The sequence below is a fragment of the Tursiops truncatus genome, chromosome X (genome assembly GCF_011762595.2).
Source record: "Tursiops truncatus isolate mTurTru1 chromosome X, mTurTru1.mat.Y, whole genome shotgun sequence".
Lineage (NCBI taxonomy): Eukaryota > Metazoa > Chordata > Mammalia > Artiodactyla > Delphinidae > Tursiops > Tursiops truncatus.
The window spans coordinates 128,178,039-128,204,824 of NC_047055.1; positions in this window are offsets into that span (position 1 = coordinate 128,178,039).

Consider the following 26,786-nt stretch of genomic DNA (forward strand, 5'->3'; position numbering starts at 1 on the left):
AAGTCTATATAATAGAGTAATAAACCAGTGTTCTGATTTGCAAAGATGACAAATACTGTTCAGGATTGCAGAGCATTTAATATATATATATTTTTTCTTCTTCTACGAATGGGCAGGTTTTCAAAAGGCCAATCATTAGAATCTGGGCTCCATGCATTTTGTTGGAACAGCATCCTCAATGAGACAGCATAGCCTTTGGACAGCGTGGTTGGAGATGATGAGATAAATACACCAAGGTAAGTGGAATCCTTTGGAGGCTCATTTAAAGACCCTCAGCCACGGTTTGGCGGGGGAGGGGGGAGAAAAGACAGCATTTAAACAAACGACTATCAAAGGCTTCTGACTTAGCCTAATTTATTTTGGAGTCAGGGATTTGCCCAATGGAATCAATAATATCTGCAAACCAGGCAACCCAAAGAGAGGGGGGCTTTTTCCTACCTATTCGGCGTCAGCCCTGGGCTGCTGTATTCCTGCATCACCAAGAATAGGGGCTGTGCACTGGGATTCCCTCAGCCTGGGTCCCTGGGTACCAGCCCTTCAAGGTGGCTTTGCCAGAATGTGGCTTACCTTGCCCAGAAAGGGATGCCCTCGAATTGCGCGATCGATATAAGAGTATATGCTGTTCAACTCAGCCCAAGGCAGTTGGCTGTGGCGTGAGAAATCCCGCCAGGTAATAGGGGCTCCTTGGAAGACATTCTTGGGGTTTCTGCTTGGAAAACATACTGGCCTGGAGTGACACTTGGGTCACCCTGCCTCTAAGCTCTGAGCCTGCAGGCTGGGGGCCTCTTTCCAAATTCCACACCCAAGGAAGAATGAGCTTGGTGAGCTTGGAGCCCCAGGGAAGAGGCGAGGAGGCATATTTGAATATGAAAGACCTTTCACAAAGGCTGGACCCCTGCCCAGCTGGTCTCTGCAGGGTCCCCAACCTTTTTTTTTTTTTTTTGTCTTTTTCACAATGTCTCGGTCCCAGGGGGCAGCCACAGAGACTGTCTAAAACCCCCAGAGAATCCTGCTTCCTTGCCTGTGCCCAGCCCCAAGCAGAGGATCAAGTTTGATTGTTTCTCGGTTAATGTTTCCTTAGAGATGGGCCACGAGGCTTTTGTTCTGAGTGCATTTTGGGGGCTGTGAACCTGACTTTATGTCGAGGGGGAAGAGTGACAGTAAAAATATCAGAGAGAGTGGCAGGAAAGGAAATATTCGGAGAGTGGCCAGATCTACATCCAGGAGGCGAATCTTTGTCTTAGGGTTTCTCAGCCTCATATGACTGACATTTGGGGCTGCATCATTCTCTGGGGTGTGGCGTTCTGGGCACTGTGGGGTGTGGAGCAGCCTCCCTGGTCTCCACCCACCAGATGCCAGTAGAATCCCTTCTCCAAGCTGTGACAACCAGAAATGTCTCCACAAATTGACAGATGTCCTCAGGAAGGCAAAATTGTTCACACTTGAGAACTATTGGGACGTGGATAGGTGGTAGACAGATGGATAGAAGGGATGGATAGATAGGACGAAGAAAGGATGGAAAGAAGGAGGAAGGAAGGAAGACAGGATGAATGGATGGACAGATAGGTAGATACATGAGATAGATAGATAGATAGGTATGATAGGAGGGAGAATGGATGGTAGAGGGAGGGAGGGAAGGAGAGAGGGATGGAGAGATAGATGATGGATGGATGGATGATGGATAGATAGATGGGTAGATAGGTATGATGGATGGATAGCTAGTTACATTGATAGATAGTTACATAGATGATAGATGAATAAATGGATGGATAGATTGATGGTAGATAGGTAGATGGGTGGATGGGTGGATAGATAGATAGATAGATAGACAGTCCCCTGGTCTGGACAATAAAGTCTGGGCCACAGAGATTTGCTGTCTTTTTAAGCTTTATGACTTGAATCTTTGGTTCAATGGATTTCACAGTTAATTTGATTATTTTTAGGCCCTTTTGTCATTAAAAATTCATCCTAAAGAAACCACTTATCTCTGTGGGAGTGCAAGCTCCTTTTCCTTAACCTTTAGGTGCTGAGACCACAGTAGATTCATTCAAGGTCTACTGTAGTCCAGAGTCACTCCTCCGTACACATGGGGATGCCAAACATTACCAGACTCTTAAACACTTGAAAACGTGAATGTCCAAGTAGTTTGCGTTGCATAACCGTCCTTACAGCTTTGAGATAGTTGCCATATTCGAAAACAACATACCTTTTCAAAGACAAAACGAAAGGTTTCCATGAGGAACTTTGCAAAAGTTGCTCTCACTTCTGAATCCTAAAGATTTTTTCCTTCTTGTGTTTTCATGTTTCTTTACGTTATCTTATTACAAAGAAAGTTCCAATCATGAGAATCCCATGTAAACACTGAATTAACCTCCATGTGTTTGGTGGTTTTCCCCTCATCCATCTGATAAGCTTAAACCGTGATAAGCATCACATATTTTGTGTGTGTATTTTTTTTTTTTGACATTTGGTTCTATTTGCCTTGAAATAGTCATCCTGGACTTATCAGGTCTCTGCAAACGAGGTCTCCAGTGTACCGTTAATCTCATTTTCGCCCATGCCTTTCCAATTTTCAGTTGATACCAAATATAGATTTATAAACTCAGTGTGTAGTTGTGTTTCTTTTTGCCCAAAGTACTGCAGACAAATCAGTAACAGAACCAGGTTACAGGGAAGAAAATGAAAGAAGGGAAGGAAGGAAGGAAAGAAGGAAAAAAGGGATGAAGGGAGGGAGGGAGGGAGGGGAGAGGGATGAGAGATAGACAGATGATAGATACATAGGTAGATAGATAGTAGAATATCTAGCTAGCTAGTTAGCTAGCTGGATATGATGGATGGATAGATACATTGATAGAGAGATAGATGGATAGATAGATGAGTGTGGACAGATAGATGGATGGGTGGAAAGATGGATGAATGAATGGATGGGTGGATGGATGGATGGATGGATGGTTCGATAGATAGATATAATAGCTCATACTTATAAAAGATGACAGATGATACAATAGATAGATATGATGGATGAATAGATAGATACACTGATAGATTCATAGACTGATAGATACATAGATAGATCGATGGTAGATATAATGTATCAATAGATTACAGAATAGAGATAGATAGATGAGAGAGAAGGAAGGGAGGGAGGGAGGGAGAAAGAAAGGAAGAAAGACATTGCATTATTCACTCTAGGTTGAAAATACTCGACACCCCACCTCCCCATATGATACCCTACAAGGCTTCCTTCTTTCCGTTGTTTTTTTTAATTTCAGAAAGAAAACAGAAACTGCCTTCTCTTGACTTCCTGCCTGCCTTGCCACCTGCCCCTCCTTCCCTGGGACAGACAACAGGGGCCCCTTATTGTGGGAGGTCACAGCCTTCTTCCCTTCAAGCTGGACAGAGCCTCAGGACCCTTCTTAACACATTGCTGAGGGCAGCCATTTCCAACTGACTGACTTCACGTGAGACATGAGACCTAATCACCATCCTCAGCCTGGAGAGTCAGGGAAGATCTCTGAATAAGACCGGCTATGCCTGCAGAGTGTTTAAGGATGCACAGAACTTCGGAGGAAGGCAGTGCCAGTGGGGAGTAAGAGAGAGGGGTCTCCAGGTTGGAGGACAGGGACTAGAAGCTGACGTAATCTCAGTGCCAACATGGCGACAGAAACGGGGCTTCCTCCCTCTCCTGGTGGCCCCAGGCCCATAGCTCTGACTTCTGAGATTGCTCCCTTTCCTGCAAAGCCATGAATGCAAGCCTTTGTCGGCCATGTGGCTGTCGGATCCCAGGATGCAGGAATAAATGACACTGCATCCCTGGGGTTCACAAGCTTTGGGAGGTAATTGGGTGGAAAACAAGTACTGATGCAGATGTGCACATGCCCCACGGAGCATCGGGGAGGGGCATCTTTTCCGTGAGGAGGGAGTGCTGTGTCCACAAAGACCTCATCAGGAAGCTGGTGTCAAAGAGAGCAGGTGGTGCATGCATAGACCATACTTTGTTTATCCATCATCCGTCCACGGACACTTGCATTGCCTCTGCCTTTTGGCTGCTGTGAAGAATGGTGATTTGAAGACAGGTGTACAGATATCTCTTGGAGACTCTGCTCTCAATCCTTTTAGGTACTTACCCAGAAGTGGGATTTCTGTGTCATAGGGTATGGGTCTGGTTTTGAGGGTAATGGCTTATCCTTGCCAGGTGGCCATGAGCCTTAAGCAGAGTACATGTCAGCCCCTTGTACAGGGTCCGGCTTACAGTAGGTGCCCAATAAATGCTTGTTGCTATGACCGCACGGAAGGGCAGAAACATCCAGGCCTGTCTACTCTGGAAGGTTAACCTGTCTGGAGTATAAGGGTTTACGTGTACGTCCTTCTGAGCCCAACTGCCAATCTGTTCCTTGCCTTTTCAGACACTACTTCGAAGTGTTTGAATAAAAACAAATGCTCGGAATGTACATCAACTATACTTCCATGATTTTTTTTTTAATTAAAAAAATGAAAACAAATGCTTGGCAGCTCCAACACTATTATTTATTCTACGTTTCTTTCATTATTTATGTGCCATTCTCAGTATATTAACATGAAGCACTGGTCGTGTTACGAGACGGAAATTTTACTATTTATATGCAGTAAATGTGTTCATTAATAATTGACTGGGTTGCGTAGACGGCACCCAAATATAGAGAATTATTAATTATAACACACTGGGGGGATTTATAAACTTCTAGTAAATACAGTCTTTAATCAACCATAGACTTTTAAAAACCACGTTATACTACGGCTCAGATCTTGTTTATCTATAGCCCCTAATTGAATATTTATATATTTGCATATTAGCAGATATAAGCTTACATTAAAAAAAATAGATAAGGTGTCCTTTCAGAAAAGAACCATCAAAATGGAATGCAAAGATACCGAGTCAATAAAGGGATTCGCCACGACTGAATCTGCTAATCAGAATTCAATCTCCATGGTTAGAATATCAACAATCACTTGATTAATTCAAAATGTCCAGCTTCTTAGACTCACAGACTTAGAGATGAACTTCTGGTTAGCAGTGGGGGAAGGGTGGGGCAGAGAGAGAGATTGGGAGTTTGGGATTGACGTGTACGCACCGCTATATTTAAAATGGGTAACCAACAAGGACCTACTGAGCACAGAGAACTCTGCTCAATATTCTGTAACAACCTAATTGGGAAAAAAACTTGAAAAAGAATAGATACATGTATACCTATAATTGAATCACTTTGTTGTACACCTGGAACTAACACAGCATTGTTAATCAACTGTACTCCAATATGAAATAAAAAGTTAAAACAACAACAACAAAAACCATCAAACTATCCAGTTTCTCTACAGCCTAATTACAGAGGCAGATGTCACTGCATGCATCTCACAGCAAGGAGCCAAGTTTTTAATATTAAGAGAACTTAAGACATTGGATCTCTAGCTCGAAAAATGCACATCATAGCCAGCATTTGCTGTGGAACAAACAGCCCCGGAACTCAGGAGGATTTATTTTCTCTTGGAGGTCATGGACTGGAGGGCTGACTACCAGCAGGGTTACCACAGCCGCCATTTTGCACACCATCCACCAAAGTGGTGCTTCACACACAGAACTTAAAAATGAACCTCACTGATAAGCAGGAAATGTTTATTTCGTATGAACAACTTGGTGTTTTCAACCATGACTCAAGATAATTATGAAGGCTTTGGGGATGGAGTTTGGAATCCGCTGAAGATATTTCTAAAGCAAAGTAATGTGCTTAGAAAAGTGGATATTGTGTGTGCAAGGTACCAACTGTGTCTCGAGTGTATACCAATTTCTAAAGGGTTTCTTGATCGTCCTAAAAGGAAGCCACCAGCTTGGTGGAAATGCTCGTCAAAAGCCGTCAGACACAGAATAATGCCATTTGCAGCAACGTGGATGGACCTAGAGATTGTCCTAATGAGTGAAGTAAGTCAGACACAGAAAGACAAATATCATAGGATATCACTTATATGTGGAATCTAGGAGAAAGAAGGGTGCAAATGAACTTATTTACGAAGGAGAAGTAGAGTCACAGATGTAGAAAAAAAATTCATGGTTACCAAAGGAGAAAGGGTGGTAGGGATACATTGCGATATTGGGATTGACATGTACACACTATTACATATAAAACGGATAATTAATAAGAACCTACTGTATAGCACAGGGAACTCTGCTCAATACACTGTAATGGCCTATATGGGAAAAGAATCTAAAAAAAAAAAAAGAATGGATATATGTATATATATAAAAAAAGCCGTCATATGGAATTTATTCCTTCGCTTGTGGGATTCATAATGGAAGAAGTTCAGAAATACTCGGAGACCTCTGGAAGAAAGGTCATTAAAGGCATGGAAAACCGGCTCAGAGCAAGTGGAGTCATTCAGAAGCCTGGGAGATGCTTCAAACATCTTGTACACGACTCGGCGTGGAACCCTGGCCTCCTAAGCAGCTTCTGCTCATGGGCACTAAAAGCAGAAGTTTTGAAGTGGTCCCAGAGGGAAACAAATCAGAAGGAAATGCAACAGGTGAGGAGGGTCAGAGCTGCCAAAGAGAGGCACAGAGGGAAGACTTGTGACGTCGGTGCCGTAGGGATCCTGCAACCCTGTCGGGTACATCTCACCACCTCCAGGAAGGCTCTTCCAGGACAAAGGCTGATGGAAAGTGGCCTGCCTATGCCAGTGGACGTCTAGTGCCTTCCCCTCACCAGAGATGGTGTGTCCTTCCTTACAGAGCCCCAGGAGGACAGAGCCTAATCCACCTCTGCAAGAGCAAGACCCACGTGTGGCCCCGCTAAGCATCTACACCACATCTTCCTGGAGATTTCCGAGCAAAACTGAGAGTCAAGATCTAAGCCTCAGGGAACCCCCTGACCGTTCAGCGGTGACAGGCATCTCTCGAAAATTACATTTCTTCATCTGAGTCACGGAACAGTTGCTCAAAGCCATCTGGGCATTTTTCCTGCTCATGTTCTCCAAGAGAAGAAGATAATCTGATATCATGTGAAAAAAAAAAAAAAAAAGCTTTCCCAAAAGAAGCCCGTCAGAGTCTCTCACTGTCATAACCCATTGAGCGAAAAGAAATATACATGGAGTCCGCCACTTCAGAACAGCGCAAGAAATACGGAATAAGAGAGCATCCATTGCAAGCCGGCTCCTCTTTCCCCGAGTGCCCTCTAGGTGTGCTCAGATGTCTCTTTTTTGCCTGACACACAGTAAGTCAGAACGTATCTCAGGAATGGAAACACAAAAACCTGTTTACCGATGTGTTTGGTTGTCATCTTGTTCTTGTGCAAGGCATCTCCTCTGCTCCCTCCCCACAGGGGCCCAGCGAACCTACCTGACAAATCCTCTACCATTTGGTAAAAGGGTCCATGAGCTCTCCAGCTACAGAGAATGCTTTTTGTAGGAAAAGGCAATGCCTCTGAAAAAAAATAAAGGCATTTTTTCCCTTGCTGGTCTTCACAGGATGAACTTTATGAATGTCCTGGGGCTGTAGGAACAAATGACCACAGACCAAGTGGATTCAAACAATAGAAATTCAGCCCTCTCCAGTCCTGGAGACCAGACATCTGAGGTCAAGGTGTCTCAGAGCTGCGCTCCCTCTGGAAGCTCCAGGGGAGGGTCCTTCCTGCCTCTTCCAGCTTCTGGGGACTCCAGGCGTCCCTGAACTTGTGGCCACATCCCTCCATGGGAGCATCTCTGCCTCTGTCTTCACGTGGCTTCTCATCTGTGTCTGTGTCTCTCCTCTTCTGTCTCATATAAAGACCCTGTCATTGGATTTAGGGCCACCCTCATGCAGGAGGACCTCATCTCAGACCCTTCACTTCATCACGTCTGCAGAGACCCTGTTTCCAAATGAGGTTCCATTGCACATGTCCGTGGATTTAGGGTCCTTTACGTTTATGGTGCCTAGTTACGGCAGCCCTAAAAGCTAACACACAGAGCATGATTTTTATCTTCAGAACACAATCCACAGCCCACAGAATCTGAGGAGGAACAACTGCATCTTCCAGCAGTTATATTTCCCATGGATCTCAGCTGGGTCCCGGAACAAGTGTCCCCAGTTTTTATAACCAGGAGCTTCTGGTAACAATACAAATGTGCTTTGCTCTAAACTGAGAAAATGGTTAAGTGTGGAATTTAGCGTAACTGGATTTGAAGGGGGTGGGTGTGTGGATGAGTGTGGAGAATGTAATCTTTTCTTTCTCAGGGAAGAAACAGGGATGAAGGCTGTGAAGCCCCCCATGGAAGTCAGCATCTGCTAGGAATTATCTGCTCAGATGGAATCAAAGAGTCAGGCGATGCTTTCGGCTTTTTACTACTAGAGACATTTGTGTGAAACCTGCTTCTGGGTTCACAGTTTCCCTTTCCTTTATTGATAACCCCTGCAGTGAAAAGTCTTGCTCACAAATCCCTTCTGCACTGTCAGACACAGTGAAATCTCCCTACATGTCCCTCTCGTTAGATTGGGTGAAAGTCCCTCCCACAGCAAGGCAAGAGCCAACCCATCCACTGACTGATTTCCACACTTGTTGCGATATGACCTTTCTATTGCAATAGTCTTTATAAACTGTCTCTTGTTGCCCCAAGCAATTAGGGGCTCCACGAGGCCAAAGGTTATTGTTTCCATTGTAACCCAACCTTGATCTTGGGATGCTCAGAAAACGCTGTGTGAATTGATGAATAGTCCTCTTCTTTATGCCAAAATGTGCCCTTCAATTCATTTCCTCCCCAGGTACCCTCCTCATCTGATGCGTTCAATATAGCAGCCCCTTGCCCTCACCACCCCCACCAAAACAATCCAGAAGGGACCCAAAGTCCTTCTTATGGGGCCGTCTTGTTTGAAATGGTCTCTCTGTATGTGAAGAATGTCACCCTGGTCTCCAAAGTTATGCCTCGGAACAAGATGCTTCGTTACTTCCCTTGAGATCCCCTTGACTTTGGCAAACTACCCTTCCAATCCATCCACCCATCCACTTATTGGGTCTCCTACTCACCATGGTCCACTGTGCACCCCGGTCTGCTTCTTTCTCCTCCCCACTTCCTCCGTGTAAAGCAGACATCACCACTGGATTCATCCACACCCATCAGCCCTGGTGTGGTTTAATTTAATTCTCCTCAGTATAAAATACGCAATCTGTGTCGAGTACCACCCTGGGTGCTCCAGGTACAGGCAGATGATTCCAGAAAGATACCTGAAACCCACATCTACCATGACTCTCCTCCCATCCAGCAACCTTCTTTCTCCGCATGCCCCCAAACAGGGACCCGATCCAATCAACCACTCCACAACTAGACATTTCAGGAAAGATTGCTGAAATCGTGTACTCTGCCACACTCTGCAACTCAGAGTGTGACATGATGCAAAGATAACCTCCAAGAAAGACCTACAAGTTGGTGGCCCCCAGAGGTGACATTTATAAATGCAATGGTGACCACGGCGTGCTCTGTGCATGTCCGCACAATCACCCACGTGGCCTCACCTGCCCCCACCTGCACCAGGGAGCAGAGGATGCAAGACGCGTGGCCTCAAGGTGCACACGTCTCTGTACCAAGTGATCTCACTTAAAGTATGACCTCGGAGCTTCTAATCATCCATTGGCAGAAGTGCGTGAATCAATAACTAATGCAATAAAGAGAAGCATTTCAGGGGGTTCAGGACCTTCCTGAGTTCCCTTATAACGGAAGCATTTCAGGGGGTTCAGGACCTTCCTGAGTTCCCTTATAACGGTTGTATTGATCTTTGATGTGATTTACATCTTTGATACACCAGCCCACTCCTCAGAGACTGTCAGCTTCCTGGGGTTTGAAGCTATTCCTAATTTGGATTTTTACTCAATTATCTATCTATCTATCTATCTATCTATCTATCTATCTAGGTATCAATCATCTATTTAATCTATTTATCTATCTATCTAGGTATCAATCATCTATCTAATCTATCTATCTATCATCTCTATCATCTATCAATCTACCTGTCAATCATCTATCTACCTATCTGCACACATATACATATATATACTTACATGTATACATCTTCATTCAATACATACAGTGACTTTACTTCATTCAGTACACATAGTGACTTCAAAGCCTCATTGCCGTTAACTAAGTGATTATTTTTAAACTACGATAGACCAACCTTTAAAAAATTCACGTCGCCCACCATGTGACCTTTCTCACTGTCCCATAAAACAGGCACGGATAATTTTCGTGGTGATCAACACACGCTGTACATAAAAGGACGGATTTTGCAGTTTTCATGAAAGCTGCTGATTCCCCCAAGTTTCTTGGAGTCATGATTCTTTTTCCCATCTCTTATCTTTGCCTTTTTAAATAAATACTGCTAAGAGAGCTTCACTTCTGCAAAATGTCGACCCTGTATCCTGTGGGCTGAAGATGATGTTTATAAACAAAACCTGCTAAGCTGAGTCTGCGTTCTGTACGGATGCTTGTCGCCATTTGAACCCAATGCTGATGATCCCTTGGTGGCTTTTTTACTCTTATCCTAAAATGCTCAGCTGTTGCACTTAACTTGTAGGCTACACCTTCCATATTGCTGACTCTTTCGAGCAATAGATCCCTTTCCCCTCTTGGGAAGGAACACGGGTGTTTCTTTCCATCCTTTATTTGATCTGCATACACATATTGATGGTATGTAATGTGCAGAGGTAGGAACATTGAGTGAAGATTGGTGAGAAAACACTGTGCAGGAAAAGCAGTCCTTTCTCAAACGAAGTTTGTGAGTTTTCCACGGCATGCTGTTAATCCCCGGGGTTTGTTCATGTGAACATGTCCCTCAGGTATGCGGTGCTCTGTTCACACCCTCTTCTCCCACGTCCACCGTGAGCACTTTAGTGGTGAAAATGCAGCCCTCACCTGGTCTGCTTCTTTTATATTTTCCAGTTTGTTGTATTTTTTTGATTCCGCATATAAGTGATATCATATGGTATTTGTCTTTCTCTGAGTTACTTCACCTAGTATGATCACCTCTAGGTCCATCCATGTTGCTGTAAATGGCATTATTTCATTCTTTCTTATGGCTGAGTCATATTCCATTATATATATGTGTATATATATATATAAATGAAATAATGCCATTTACAGCATTATATATACATATATATATGTATATATATATATGTGCCACATCTTTATCCGTTCATCTGTCGATGGACACTTAGGTTGCTTCCATGTCTTGGCTATTGTACATAGTGCTGCTATGAAGAGTGGGGTGTGTGTATCTTTTAAAATTAGCGTTTTACAGTTTTTGGTTTTGCTGGGTCATACGAGAATTCTATTTTTAGAAGTAGAAGCAGACTCACATATACAGAAAACCAAGTAGTGATTACAAGGGGTGGGGGCAATATAAGGGTAGGGGATGAAGAGGTACAAACTACTATGTATAAAATGAATAAGCTACAAGGATATATTATACAACATGGGGGAAGATAGCCAATATTTTATAATAACTATAAACGGAATATAATATTGAAAAACTGTGATTCACTGTATTGTACATCTGTAACATATAATATTGTACACCTGTTACATATAATATTGTACACCTGTTACATATAATATTGTACAGCAACTATCCTTCAATAAAGACAAACAAACAAAACAAATGAACCTTCCATCTGTGAACCCTTGGCTAAGCAGTAAAGAGTCTTGATCCCCTTGGGTGCCGCATCTGAGAGGGTCTAGCTCTTCGCTGGGGCCCCATCACTGTTCAGGTCTTGCAGTTTGGCGGATGTGAATGTGAATGCCCGCTGGGCATGGGGTGGGGGTCAGGTGGAGGATGCCTCCTTAGGGAAGGTTCCAGGAGAACCCTCTCTCGTCTACCCAGACTGGAGGACAGGCAAGCCGTGTGGTTTTAACACCAGACATCTGGACACTTCAACTTTTAGCCCTGAAACCTCGTCCGCGGTTGTCAGAACTCACCTAGCTCCACTCATTTGCTAAAACGAACGTCAACCTAGAAGAAAAAAACCAGGATGACCCACCGAGTTAACGGCCATCGAATCGGAAACAGATGGATTCACATTTTGGCAGACATATTCATGAATTTGGAAACGAGAGAGGTTCTCGGAAAAGTGCACAGTGGGCAGCGGAAAAATCATTTTAAGGTGTTGCCGTGACCTCACCGCAAGCCAAGACGGCCCTACCTACTACCAACAAGCTTTCCTTGGAAGTTTCCCGGTGTTTCTCCTGGCTGACTTGTCAGTTCCACTGAGCAGGCTTTCCCAAATCCGGGTCCAGCCCCTGCCCATCACAGCCTCCCCAGGCAGCAGCGCAGGGGCATAGGGTACCTCCAAGGGGCACCCCGACGCGGAGTGAGCCCAGGTCCAGGGCCTGGAACGCTGACCGGACCTGGATCTGTGGCACCGACACTCCTCCCAGCGCTCCCTGAGCTTCTCCTCAACGTGGGAATCTCAGGCCACCTGCAGCCCATCCTTCTACTATCCATGTTCTACTCCTTCCATTACGAACATCCCTGAGACATTCTCTCCATGAGAATTCTGAGCTTCTCCACGCCTCCAAGAGTGACGCTCAGAGATGATTCCAAGGTGGGAAGTCCTGCAAAGGAGAAACTGAATCTTGGAAGCTGGGGAGGGGAGGAGGGAGAGGAGAGAGGTGAGGAAGGTGGGGATGGAGGGAGGGATAAGAAGGAGCTGGTGGGGAGGAGACAGAGGCGGAGGAAGGGAGTGATTGAGTGCTGGGGATGGGCAGACACTTGGTGGAGATGGGGGGAGTGGAGATGGGGAGGGGACAGGGTTCAGCTTGGGGAATTGGTTATGGGGTGTCTGGGGTTGAGAAGGTGAGGTTGGTGGGGAGGGAGGCGGGGATGGAGCGGGGGGGGGCGGGGATGGTGGAGCGGGGGATGGTGGATAGGGAGGCGGGGATGGTGGGGAGGGGGGCGGGGATGGAGGGGGGCGGGGATGAGGGGGCGGGGATGGTGGAGCGGGAGGTGTGGGAGGTGAAGCTGGGGATGGGAAAGTTTTCAGTTTGGGAGTTGGGTATGGGATGTGTGGGTTGAGGAAGTGCTGCTGATGGCGGGGAAGGTGTGGTGGCAGAGGGGACGGTGGGATATAAGGAAGGGAGGGGCTGGGAGTGAGGTCGGCTGGGAGATGAGCAGAGCGGCAGTTGATGATGTGGGGAGCTGGTGATGGGATGGCCGAGGTTCAGGAGGTGAGGCGGGGGGTACGGCAGGTGGGGCTGGAAGCGAGTGAGGCAAGTGGGACGGTAGGTGGTGTGAAGGCTGGTGTGCATCCTTCATGTGCAGTAGTGGACACACACCTCTGAAGGGACAGGGCAGGGAGTGTAGGACATGGGTGTCCCTCTAGGACCCAGGCCAACCTGGTCCCCAGGGCGCGCACACGCCCCCTCCTGGGGCGGAGGGTTTTCCAGAGTCATGGTCGCCAGGGACCCACTGCCCATCCCCAGCAGCATCCCGTCCATACTGTGTTCCTGGTCCAGCAATGTGCAGCGACACCGTTTGTTCTCCACCCCAGCCATGGAACATCAGGGAAGTGGGGACAGGTCCGTCCCCTCCATTTGTAGCTTCTGGTCCTGCCAGAGTGTGAGGACACCCGTGTCCTTCCTCTCCTGTCCTTGGACATCAGGGGTGTAGGGACAACCCCGTCTCCTCCTTCCCCAGCTCGGGGACATCAGGGCACCCAGACAGCTCTAGCCCCTCCGTCCTGTGTTCCTGGTCCAGCAGGAGTGTGGAGACACCCAGGTGCTTGCTTCCCTGTCCTTGGAGATCCGAGTGTGGGTGCAGCCCCACTGCACAACATGCAACCCGTACAGCTGGTCCAGAGCCCTATTTCTTGCTTTCACAGCAGGTTAGGTTTGTCCCCTCACTTAACCCAAAGGCTCTCACAGACCTTAAGCTCCATCCCAGCCCTGAAAACTCATCATTTCCGTCAGAACTGAAGCCCGTGGGCCCGCTCTCTCTTGCAGCCCACGCCCTGCCTCTAGGCGGAGCTGCTTCTGCCGGGTCTCCCCTTCCCTTCGTCCAGGAGAGTTTGCCTAACACCCTTCACTTTGTGACAGCTGCTTTCCATTGGTGCTGGGGTCCAGCAGGGTTACAAGCCCCATGTTGACACTAACGGGGCTTTAATAAGACGTCTAAGAGGTAACGGGAGTCCGGGGCTCTATAAATGTTTTAATTCACACAGAAACCCACCCAAGTATTTCCATGTACACCCACTGTGGTCAGGACATAAAACTGACGGCAGTCTGCGGTGGATTTTTCCACACTGCCTCTCAAAGTACTTTCTCCTCCCTCCTCCCTGAGGTCCCCAGCCCCTGCGTTTTAGGTTTTTTTTTTCCTTCTCCGAATTGGGCTACGATGATCTTCGCCCGCCTGAGCACTTAGGAAAATCGCCCTTTACGATGTTCATATTTGCCGGCAAGAACCCCCGTGAAGAAAGCACAGCTTCTGTCGCTCTTGTATATTCAAACATGCATTTCGGATCGTGGATGAACCTCCAGATGCACAAAAAATGTGCTGGAGATGTTCCTTCCCGGGTATTTTTGTCTGTCTTCTCTGCACTTGGAAGACACACTTAGCCGTGTGATTTTATGTGGCGGGGAATTAGTGGCTCTGAGGATACTTTGAATGCATTGACATAAGGACGCATCTTTAGGTCACACCTGTTGCGTACAATCTGCACTGCCCAAAGCTTGGAAGATGAGGATGCATCTCCACGGATGAGAGGGAGGTGTTGGAAGACAGGGACTCCCGAATATGAACTTCTGACTTGAACAACGGCATTAAAATGTGCTGGGGTCTCCTTGGAGCAGAGAGAATGGGGATCCCTTGCTGTGGTTCTGGGGAACAGGGCTTGGAAGAAGGGGAGGTTTTGCAGATCGGTCTGGGCACAGAGGAACAAGGGACGCAGCCGTGTGTGTCTTCCCTACTTGGCAAAGAACCTCACCCAACCACGTCACCTGCTTTGTTTTACTGGAAAGAAGCCACAGAAACCATGGCAGGTGTTCTAGCCTCTGCTTCTCTCAGTCTGACTATTTTGCAGACCTCACATACGTGGAATTGTGCAGTATATGCCCTTCTGTGACTGGCTCATTTCACTCAACATCATGCCCTCCAGGTCCATCCGTGTTGTTTCAAGTGGCAGGGTCTCCTTTTTCAAGGCTGAATAGTATTCCATTGTGTATCTAAAACCATGTTTTCTTTATCCATTCATCCACGGACACACACTTGAATTGTTTCCATATCTTGCCTATTGTGAAATGCTGCAATGAACATGGGGGTGCAGCAAGGTCTCTTCAAGACCGACTTCACATCTTTGGGAGTATAAATGAAGCCGTTTTATTAAAAAAATTTTAGTTTATACTGGAGTAGAGTCGATTAACCATGTTGTGTTCGTTTCAGGTGTACAGCAAAGTGATTCAGTTATACATAGACAAGTATCTATTCTTTTTCAGATTCTTTTCCCATTTAGGTCATTATAGAATATTGAACAGGGTTCCCTGTGCTATACAGTAGGTCCTTGTTGGTTATCTGTTTTATATATAAAGCTATTTTAGAAAGGAAAGAAACGATGTCAGGCATACCCACCATGTAGCTGCTGTAGGACAAAGAGGAAAACATTAAGAGCTGGCATTTCCCTCACCAACCAGGAGGCATTAAGAGTTGGGTGGCTTAAAAGGGGAAACGTGGTGGGAGGGGGATAAACCTGGAGCTTGGGAGGAGCACACATACACTACTATATATGAGACAGGTAATCAACAAGGGCCTACTGTATGGCATGGGGAACTCTACTCAATATTGTGTAACAACCTATATGAGAAAAAAATCTAAAAAAGAATGAATATATGTATATGTATAGAACCACTTTGCTGTACACCTGAAACTAACAAAACTTTGTAAATCAACTATTCTCCAATAAAATAAAAATATTAAAAAGATAGAGTTGGGTGGTTTTAGCGATAAAGACCATGGACCCTAAAACGTCAGTGGGACCCCAGTCTCCCCCTTTACTAACTGTCTGATGTGGGCCAGCTGGTATTCCTGGGCTCACAACCTCTTCCCCCTGTCTTCAGAGGGCATCACACTGAACTCTCACTTCCATGATCACATCTGCATCATCTCCAGGTGATGAGCCCCCTTTATAAGTCCCTTTAGACACCTTGTTGTTTGTAGATATGTGGGGACGTTCTCAGCCAGGAGTCCTCACCTGTCGACGGGTATGGGTGATCTCCCAGTGTCTGTTTGCCTAAGAGATGTACAGGGAATCATTCATTACACAAGAAGCTCCTTTCTCCGATCAAATTGTCGCCCCGTGGTCACAGATGTAATCTCAGAAAGGATCGGGAGCCCTGTAGACATTCAAGCCTGTTGCTACCTGGCATGAGCAGCTCATTCCCCTGGGAGCACCTGTGTCACCCTGCCAGGTAACACCCCATCGTGACGAGTCTTTTCCAATGTGAGTGTCTCCAACACGCGGATGGTTTACCGAGAGGAGAAGCAAGTGATGCTCAGAGCTGCCTGCCCCCCACCCCGGGCAGCTGGCCAGCAGGAAGTGCACGGCTGAAGCCGGAGGGGACAGGAGGCGGCCAGGGCAGCACCCCTGATGAGGTCAGATGACAAGGTGCAGAGTGATTGCCACCCCACTTTGCCTGGAACTGAGGGGCTCCTGGGAAGCAGGGTTTTACTTTGAAATGCTTGCTTCTCCTGGCCAGGTAAACGCAGATGGCTCCCTTTGACCTCCAGACCATATGTATCCCTTTTGTGACTGTGTTTCTCACCCGAGTAAGCCCCAAATGTGAATCCATCAGCTGGATCCTTATAAACAGCACTGGGGGATTTCAGATCCACAGAGGAGAAGCCACGTGAAGACAGAGGCAGAGACAGGGGGGAGGCGGCCCCAAGCCCAGGGACGCCTGGAACCCCCAGGAGCTAAGAGAGGCGGGAAGGACTCTCTCCTAGAACCCAGCCTCAAGTTTTCCTTTGTACACCCACGTGCTTCTGTGCTCAGAGCTGTCAAAAATCAGGTCTCTGTACTCCCGATATGTTCATTTACAAGTGACTTTACCAAAAGCGTTGAGAAGATGGGGCAGCCTGACTGCTTCCTCTGAGACCTGCAGACACCCGCTCTCCAGGGAAAACCTGACCCCATTTCTCTTTCCAGTCATCGTGCGCTTGAGGGCACATGTCCCACCAGGATGACCAGGAGGAAGTTATCTGAGGAATGGACCCCATTTCCAGGACCAGTGCCTCTGTAACTTAGCCTTCTCTTCCCCCTAGGACAAGGGGAAATCTCCCTAAATGACTCTGCAGAATTGCAAGCATGCATAGCAGGGTATGAGTTTGCTCGGGGATGCTGAGCAAATACCACACACGGGGCCGCTTAAACATTAGACATTTATGTCTCCCAGTCCCGGAGGCTGGAGTCTGAGATCCAAGGGTCAGCAGGGCTGGTCTCTCCCGAGGCCTCTCCCCTGGGCATGTAGAAGGCCGTCTTCTCCCTGTGTCCTCACAAGGTCATCCCTCTGTGTGCGTCTGTGTCCTGATCTCCTCTTCTTATAAGGACACCAGTCCTATGGGATCAGCACCCACCCTAGTGATCTAATTGTACCTTCATCTCCTCTTTAAAGACCCCACTTCCAAATCCAGCCACATTCTGAGGTCCTGGGGGTTAGGACTTCAATGTAGGAACTTGGGAGGGGGGAGACACAATTCAGCCTATGACAGTCCCTAAGACGAGTCCCTTCTTACTTTTAGGAGGAGATTTCCCTGAAAAGCTATGACATACGTTAGTCATGTGCAGTGATTGGATGACAGGGAAACGGAGGATCATTGAAGGAGGAAAGCGCCAATGGCCCCCAGTTTGCTTCAGTCTGGGGTCCCCAGGTGAGCTCACCCCTGGGAGGTCAGCAGAGTTGCTGGGATGCATCTGCTGGCTGATTCCAATGGAGTCCTCAACCACGGGGAACCCCAGGGCGATCACATACTTCCAGATGCCAGAACCTTGCCCGAGCTGGGTGTAGCAAGGGGTGCAGAGGCAGACAGCTTCTCCCCCTGAAACTCCGCTGAGACTCACGGCAGCCCTTCTCTTGCCTATTCAACCAAAGGACTTTGCAAATTGCTACAGGAGCCATAGTGGCATAGGAGAAATATCTCTGTTTTTATTACACAGCCACCCGGGGACCGCTGAATTAGATTTCTGTTCTTTTCATCATTTCCCTCTGCTCTAAAACAACTACCCTGTATGTTTCTCAGTGACTGCCACGCTTCGTGGGTACGTCCCGCTGGAAGGAATGGGGAACGGGACATTTTGAAAGCCTTGTTGTAAACTTTATAGTCAAGTGGCCGGTGGGGTAGGTGGACTGTACTTTCTCCTGCTTCAGTTCTCTGATGACAACTGACAATTGTCGGGGCAAAACCCCCCAAAGTTAGAAGAATGCATCCACGTTTCTTAATATCAGGCCATCGCTATTGTCATTTGTCTTCTGATTAGCAAGACGCAGCTAATGGACTTACCATTACGGTTCCTAAGAAGCCCCTTCTCTCTTCCCCGCTGAGTTAAACACATAGGAAATTAACCAAGTCTGTGACCCAACAACCAACAATTCATAAATTCATTAGATTAAAAAAAAAAAACACTAGCAACATAGCAATTCTCTTTAATAGGTTTCGTTCTTATGTCTAATTTACATTTCTGCCTGCCTTGGCAAAGATATTACTTCATTAAGATTTTTTTTTTTCTAAATGAGAGAAATTTTAATGACTTCTCTTATTTATTGCTTCCATATGTAAGTAGTTATCTTTCTTACAAATGGAAATGAGACCCCAAAATTACCACAAACGGGGCCAGGCCGCGGAGCGCATGTGTTCCCTTTCCGAGAGGGTCCACCTGCCTTCTCGAATTAGCATAACCTGCCCGTCCGCTGAGCAGACGCTCTAATAAGTGGGCTTTGAAAGTCGCTCTCGTTAAATTTATTTGGGACCACGGAGAACACGCCATCAGCATCTCGGCAAATGAGGTCTGATAATATTAAACACCTGGTAAGCCCCGGCCCCCGGGGGACCCCGCGCGGCTGCATTTGACCCCTGGCCACACAGCCCCATGATTCCTGGGCTGAATTCACACAAGAGGCAATTCTGAGGGAAAACACCTGTTGGCTGAGATGACCTCTGAGCCACAGCAGGAGGGACGGAGGCAGCTGGGCAGGGCTCGGCCCCCGGGTATGGACGAAACAGGTGCTTCCTCCACGAGAGGCTGGGGTGCTTGAGATGCCCCCAGAAAAATGGAGGGGCCCCAGCATTAGCCTGCCCAGGTGGGTGACAGCGATTTCATCGTCCCAGGGAAACTTGGGATCACTGGGGGCACCAAGCACTGGGAAGTGAGGGAATGCCTTGTGGAGTCTTCCTGAAAAGGGACAGGAGAGCAGCCTTCACGGCCACGATGCTTCTGCAACTTGCTTTCCCGAGAAGTCGCCCCCCAGAAAAGCTCAGAAATTGTAGAAACAGATGGTTAAGCAAAGTGGATCTCAGGAGTAAGTGATAACCTTCTTGTTCTTTAGATCAACAGAGAGAAGATGGTGACAGAAGGAATTTACACTCGGTGCAGGACCTCCAGAGGGAGGACAGGGGGCATTTCTAAGTAGATGCACGTGCCCCAGGTGGAGGGCATGGACATTTCTACGTCCGACGCAGGTACCCAGGTGGGGGACAGAGGTATTTCTATGTAGATGCAGGACCTCCAGGTGGAGGACAGGGGCATTTCTGTGTAGATGCAGTTACCCCAGGTGGAGGGCGTGGACATTTCTACATCCGATGCAGGTACCCAGGTGGGGGACAGGGGCATTTCTGTGTAGATGCAGGACCTCCAGATGGAGGACAGGGGCATTTCTATGTAGATGCAGGTGGAGGACAGGGGCATATATCTTACAGAATGCAAGTATTCCTGAGAACTTCCAGGTGAGTTTCAGACCAGTGGGATTCAGCCCCCTTCTGTGACATGGTGGACTCTCGCGTGATATCTCCTCTTCTTGATGTAGAAATATCTCCGAAGGATGTGTTTGAAATGCCTGTCTTTCATAGGGGGGCCTCCAGGTCCCTTCCAAGGTCTGCCCATAAATCAGGGCACAGGGTTTGGCGGTCTCTTGTGTCTCCGCCCATCACCAGGACACCCCCAAGGAGACCTTCTTCTGCCATTGCTCCGTCTGACATCACCTTCCCACGTTTCATTTCTCATTTTTGTCAACAGGTCTGGGCAATGAAATGCACATATTTCATCTCTCCTTTTATTTGTTGAGTGCCTCTCCTGAAGCAGGGTGGCAGGGCGGGAAGGTAAGTCCCCCAAATCCTTCTGTTAATTTCTTCCTACACAGTCTTCAAGGTCACTCTCGGATGGGGGGGGAAGCCCAGGGTTGGGGGGGGAGTGTGTATGGGAGGGAGGGAGGAGCGGAGGGCCGGCGCCAGCAGGCTCCCCTGGAGCTGTCATCACCACAGCCTCACCTGGTGGGGCCCCTCCAGTGGCCCCGGCACTAGCTTTCCGTTTCCACATCCTCAGGGACTCTGCAGTGCTCAGATATTAAACAGCCAATTTGGGACCATTTAAAAAAAAAAACAACAAAATACGGGCGAGGAAGGGGGGTGGCCGTGTCTGTGCTGGGGGAATTCAGCTCCGACTTGTCAGAAACCATTTCTGCCTGGGTGTGGGCAGCCTTCAGATCCAACCGGTTTCCTATCACTCTGGCCCCGGCAGTGTTTCTCTGCATGTCCCCGACGTGAAAGGTCACGGCCACGCAGGGCGTGCAAAGTCTCTCATTAATGCAACTAGATTCTTGGGGGAGGAGAAAAAAGAGAGAGACAGAGAGAGAGCAAGAAAGATTACTGGTACACTCTAGGACAGCAGCCTTTTTTCCCTTTCTTTCTTTCTCTTTTTTTTTTTGGCCGTCATCGTTTGCCTGGCGTTTTGGTACTGGCAGAGATCCCACATCTGAAACCCATCACCGGAGCCTATTAGTTTTTTCCAAGTCGTATCAAAACTCGGTTTCATAATGAGGCATTCATGCCGCCATATTTTGGGGGGTTTAAGCAATTTGCAATCTATTTCCAAGATGACTGAGGTGGAAACGAGGCGAACACAAGTTCTCTGAGCAACCTCCTCACTTTTCTCGTCAGACACCGCCTACAACTGAAGCACAATTGCCTTCGCCCCGCTGGAGTCATCACTTTCCATCAGGCTGCTGGCGTGATCCCTGCCAGGGTCGATCAGAATGTCCTCTTGTTGACGGGACTCCGTCACTTCCACTTACCAGTGAGAACGTCAAAGTGTCAAGGGTTTTTAAGGCTGGGAGTTTGGAGACAACCCTCACCAATTTCTCTCGGAGCCAGAGGGTTGAATCACGCCTCCCCCTTCTCCACAAATGTCCTGACTCTACAGAGTAACTTAATGTGATGGCAGCCTCTCGCCACTGGAAAAACAGGGAAGGAAATTTTTTAAGATTATTCCCCCGGGAAAGCACAAAAGGACGAATATTCCATTCCTGCCTCTTAGAGAAACTCCGGGCTTTTCTATCGGCAAAGGAACAATTAAATGGGAGCTGGATAATGAGTCTTCACATTTCAATAAGCTTCCAAGTGCCACCTGTGCAGGGAGATGATGCTGGCTGGCCGGCTGGCCGTGTCTCTGCACCAGCCAGGGCCAGGCACCCCTTCCTGAAATCGCCGACTTCAGGCAGGCAGGCGGACCCCATATCTCAAATAAATGCAGCATGTGGGAATGTGGGGTGTGGAGGGGACCCAGGGCCATCCAGCGGCTCGGAGCCTGCACAATGCCGTGCCCACAGACAGCAGGGAGGGTCCTAGAACGCAGCCCAAGCCAGTGTTTTCGCATTTGGGAAATGGATGCTTTAGATCTGGGACTGAGCTCTGGAACAGGAGAGGAAGGGGCACCGGTGGCCCGGCCACCTCATGCCCGTCCCTGCAGGGAAGTTGGAAATTGCACCAAGCATCCGTCTAATTGTTTAACGTCAGTCTTACCTGGACCATGGCTTTTGATGCCCGCTGTGTTAATTGCACGAACATGGGGCAGGGTCCCGACATAAACGTGTTCTAGTTACCTTGTTTGTTGCAGACACGGAGGGCTGCCCTGCCGGCCACCCTGCCTACCTGCCCCACCGGCTCCCCGAGGCTCTCTGTTCCAGCCGCTGGCGCAGCCCACGTGCGGGGGGTCTCTGTTCGGGCCCCCTCGCCTGCATCCGAAGCACTGGCGCTGGCTGGCGGCTTCCAGGGCCCGCTGGCTGCCCCTCGTGCGCTAGACCCCCGGCTGTAAAGTTTGATTCTCCTTTTAGCAGATTGAAAATACGCTTGCCTGCAGTTGGGGACGTGTTAATGAGAGTCACGGCCGGGAGGGCGAGCCTGCGGTTCCTTTATGAATCGGTTCTTTCTTCACAAGGTCACAGGGAGCCAGAGAAAACTAAAATGAAATAAAATAAAAGTAAGAGGCTCTGAGGTCCTTGCAACCCCCCAGCTGGCACCTCTGGCCTCCCCAAGTCTGCGATAAATCTGCTCTCCTATGTGCAGTCTCATTCCGCTTGAAATATGTTTGGGGTCTAAGGGATCGTATGTAAATGTTTTCCCGTTAATACTTCGCCATCTATGTCTCTTACGATCTGGAGGCATCAGACGATCCCGTTCTACGTACACACACACTCAGCACAGACAACGGAATTCACAAAAGATGTAAAACTCAGGTTTATTCCCTAAAAGTGTGTGTTCGAAGGGAACTGTCTCTCTGGTGCATTTTCCTTTCACCTTTTCGGATTTAATCAGTAGTGAAATGATGGAAATTGAACAAAATCCCCATTGTTTAGAATTTAAGCCATGTCTTTTTTTTTCCCCCCAAAATCAGGCCCACGTGATAAACCTATATTTTTGTGCTGACTCTTTACATCTCCTAATTAAGTGAACTAGAACGGTATAAAAATGCTTAAAGGTTTTCGTTTTCTCTTTTTTTATTTATTTACTTTTCTGATGCAGAGCTGCCACTCGGAAGCATTCTTGGTGTGAAATTATACATGATTCCTTTTCCAGGGAAGGGGTTTTTGCATCCACAAACGCATTTTTCACAAACACCGTCTGAAGCCAAGGCTTTGCAAGGTACCTCCAAATACGGGGTTGACCCAGACCTCAAGGGGAATCTCACCCCGAAGACAAGAGACAACTAGCTCTGCAAGCCACCTTCAAAATGAGTGGCCCTACTGAGGCACACTGGTGGCTTTTAGCCATGGTCTCAGAAGTGGGAACCCCATTCTAGAAGTGGGGATGTGGTGTAAGAGGTTCTGGAGAAGGAAGGATGGTGGGATGTGTATCCATTAGAGCTGTTTGGGCACCACTCAGAGACACCTCAAACTCAATCGGTCAGATTGAGACAGAAAGTATTTGCTTGATGTAACGCAAACGTCAGTGATATCCAGCTTTAAGAATGGCTCGATCAAGGCACCTCACACGGCTGCAAGCGCCTGATTTCTTTTCTCCCCACGTCTCTCTGCTAAACTCCTTGGGGATGGTCCATTTTCAAACAGCCCTTGTGAGAGTAAGAAGCCTACAGCAGCTCTCGACACGTAGCCGGACATGCAGTGCCTACCTCCCCCTTTTGGCTTGTGTGAATAATGCTGCTATGAAGGTCCACAAACCCGTTTTTGCTTGAAGACCTACTTTCAAATATCTTTGAGGGGTTAGACTCAGTCTGGGCTTAGAGTCCCCGCCGGAAAAATGAGAAGATGGAACCAGCTGTTTTCTAGAATTATTCCAGCTCACCTGCTTGTGGATCCTGGCTTTAGAAAAAGTCGAGGTGGGAGAATGGGTTTGAGTTTGACTGTTGCAATATCTCCCCTTTTCTCTCTCTCTGTCTGTCTCTCTCTTCCCAGGGCTCCTCAAGCATGAGGATTTCTATCACTTAGGATAACTCCTGTCTTTCTCTGATATCCAGTTAGGTAGATGATGCAGCTTCTCCCAGTCGTGACGTTGCCTTCACGTTGACACAGACTCTAGTTTCATTTTCCTGATGTCTGAGCAAATGGGCACCTCAGCTGGAGACAAGTCCTTCTCTTCGATAAATGACCCAAGCCCATTGCCTGCCACCAGCTGTTCAGTGGGGACTGCAAAGTGCCTTTCTTTAAAGCAAAATTGAGATACAGTTCACATAACACAAAGTCGACCATTTGAAAGGGTACAACTCCAGGCAGTTAGCGCAGTCACAATATTGTGCAACCCACATCTCTATCAAGTCCAGAATATTCTTTTCATCATTCCCAAAGGAGACCCTGTCCCCATAAGCAGTCATTCGCTCTCCCCCAGCCTCTGGTAACCACTAATCCACTTTCCTCTCCATAGATTTACCTATTCTGCACATTTCCTATAATGGAATCACTCACTACGTGGCCGGTGGTGCCTGGCTTCTTTCACTGAGCATCATGGAATGTGTGTAAGTGCCTCATCCCTTTTTATGGCTGAATACTATTCCATTTTGTGGATAAACCACATTTTGCTCATCCATCCACCATCCACCCATCCATTCGTCCATCTATCCATTTATCCATCCATCCATCCACCAACCATCCATCCGCCCATCCATCCATCCATCATCCTTCCATCCATCCATCCATCCATCCATCCACCCACCCATCCATCCATCCACCGTCCATCCATCCGCCTATCCATCCATCCATCATCCTTCCATCCATCCATCCATCCATCCATCCATCCATGGACGCTTGGGTGGCTGCTGTGAATAACGCTGCCTTGAACATATGCGTATGATTTTCCATTTGAACATCCACTTTCCAGATACCCTTTGGGTCCCCGAGAATGTCAGCACTGAGGTCTCCTTCTGGGCACCCCCTTTTCTCCCCAGCAACCCAGGTGGGCAGGTGAATTTTTCTGTGCAGGTAAAAAGTTCAGCCTTCTTTCTAGGACCCAAATTGACTTCTTCTAGCTTGTTTTTATAGCATTTCCATGATTTTTCTTGGTAAGCAAACCTCTGTGCTGTTCAAACTCACTCTCCTGGGCGCTCCTGTCGCAGGCCCCTTGCACATTCATCACCCGGGCACTGCCTTGCATGTGCTACAAAGAAAAGAGCTCTCCACCCTCTGCAGAATGAGCCCTTCCCTGTCCCCACGTTTGCCAGAAACTTTGCAAGGATGGTGATTGGATAAGCTCACTCGGGAGGCACTGGGACAGAAAGGGAAGGGGAAACGTGGGGATTACTGCAGCCCGGGGAAGATTTACGGGCTACGGCCTCGGCAGCCCCACACAACAAGGTTGTGGGTGCCCTGGAGCTACTACGTACCCCGAAGCAGGGGCGCCTGCTCTGACTGGCCGCTGGGTCTTGTCCAAAGCAACCTTGTGCTCTGGCGGCCGTTCCAACCACCCACCTGTGGGCAGATTCCAGGCTCAGTGGTCCTGGGAGAACCCATGGAGACGGAGGTGGGAGGGACCTGCTGGCCACACAGGTGAGCTTTGTGGGGCCCCGAGCACACGCCCACCCCCCGTCCCCGCCTTGCAGCTATAGGCAGGTAGCCTCCGTCCCATGTCGGCTAAACATTCAACAGTTTTGTCATCATCGTTTTGGAAGCTAAGGTAACATGCAACTTGTATTCCAACTACTTTCATTTCAGACAATACAGGTACATCTTTAAGGTAAATAATGCAGACAGAGATGCTTTATCGGAAATGGGGGTCCCACACCGATGCAAGATGCAGTTGGGATGGTCTCACCTTTTCATCCTCCTGGTTTCCTCTACCTGGAAACTCTGAGTGTCTTGGAGAAATCACAGGCTGATCCCGCTCTTGTGACCACAGTTGTTCATTGCCCGGATTCCTGATCTTGGTACCTTGTAGGAGCTCAAGAAAAGCCCCGAGCTCATCACCAGTGAAAGGAGTACATAAAAACTCGCAGGCGTCTCTGAAAACCTTGCCAAAATTCACCATGTATTGGAACATGCCGCTTGTTCTCCAGTTTGTAAAACGAGCTGAGATTTTTTTAGAAAAAGACACGTGAAAGTGCAAAGATAACAGAACCGGGGACATCCCATGAAGCAGAATAACAGAGAAAGGTAAAGGGGAATGTTTCTTTCTAAGCCGTCAGATAGCGTAACACTTGTCATTTTTCTAACACGTCGTCTATTTTATAAAATGTCATCTTTTTCAAAATGTAGAGTCCCATGGAGGAAAGAGCACTATTACTGGGATCCTTATTTTATCAGCCGTAAAGAGGAGCCGTGGATAATGGAAAAGCATCTTCATAGACCAGAGGTGAGTAAAGAGTGTTTATTTGAGATGAACCAGTGCACTTGCTTCACGCTGAAAAGTCCAGCTAAGGACTGATATGCTCTTCACGCTGCAAGGGAAAACATGTTTTTTCGTTTCTTTTTTTTTTTTCCCCTGGAAGTCAGGCTTTGCAACCAGCACCCTTTGCTGGTTTAAAGAGCTGCTTGCAGCCTCAGAGCTGCCGGCGGGCCGCATCCCCTTTTCAGATCACAGTTTACACTCTCTGATTCATTTTCTCCCAAATCTGCTGCAGTCACAGGAGCCGTGCGCAGGACAGGATCACAAATTCCAGAGATCAAATACGGTACCTGCCACGGGTGTGGGTTTCCTGGAGGCTTCAAAGTCACCCCTGACTTGACGGAGGAGAGATCTCACTTCTTCGTGACAAGCGGCGACCGTATGGGTGGTTCGGGAGACACACGCGCCATCTGTAATTGACTTGTACAAG